The sequence below is a fragment of the Penaeus monodon genome, chromosome 29, assembly GCF_015228065.2.
Source record: "Penaeus monodon isolate SGIC_2016 chromosome 29, NSTDA_Pmon_1, whole genome shotgun sequence".
In the NCBI taxonomy this organism is placed as follows: Eukaryota; Metazoa; Arthropoda; class Malacostraca; order Decapoda; family Penaeidae; genus Penaeus; species Penaeus monodon.
This window is the reverse complement of record NC_051414.1, coordinates 9,090,726-9,091,027: the sequence shown is the minus strand read 5'-3', so window position 1 is coordinate 9,091,027 and position 302 is coordinate 9,090,726. Positions and strand designations below refer to the sequence as shown.

Sequence of the window (302 nt, the reverse complement as noted above, 5' to 3'; positions counted from 1 at the left end):
AATGCAAAAGCTCGTACTAAATAGATAAATGGTGTCAGTCTTGGGTCCAATGTCTTATTGGTCCATCCTTTTTAGGAGCTATGATTTTGATAATGTTGAGGGTTGGTCCAATTTTTCCCCTGGATTTGGATTATAACATCCTATTAGGCAAGACTGACTTGCTTGCAATGGTAGGGCAATCAGGTGAAGTTCTTCCCCGGACAAACGGGGCCCTGATGAACCCCCAATCAGTTCTGTAATTTAGTCGAGCCCCCTTTGGCCACCGCGGCCTTAGGGTTCCAATTTTTCACATTAATGGTCCA

General features: G+C 44.4%; 1 protein-coding gene and 1 long non-coding RNA gene across 4 annotated transcripts in view; both read right to left on the bottom strand.

Annotated features, from left to right (window-relative positions):
• Window positions 1–302, bottom strand: part of LOC119591933 (zinc finger and BTB domain-containing protein 7A-like) — an 82,982-nt gene that overhangs the window by 38,843 nt on the left and 43,837 nt on the right. The window lies entirely within an intron of this gene.
• LOC119591935 overlaps window positions 1–302 on the bottom strand; it is an 8,918-nt gene that overhangs the window by 1,881 nt on the left and 6,735 nt on the right. The gene's annotated exons all lie outside the window — the stretch shown is intronic.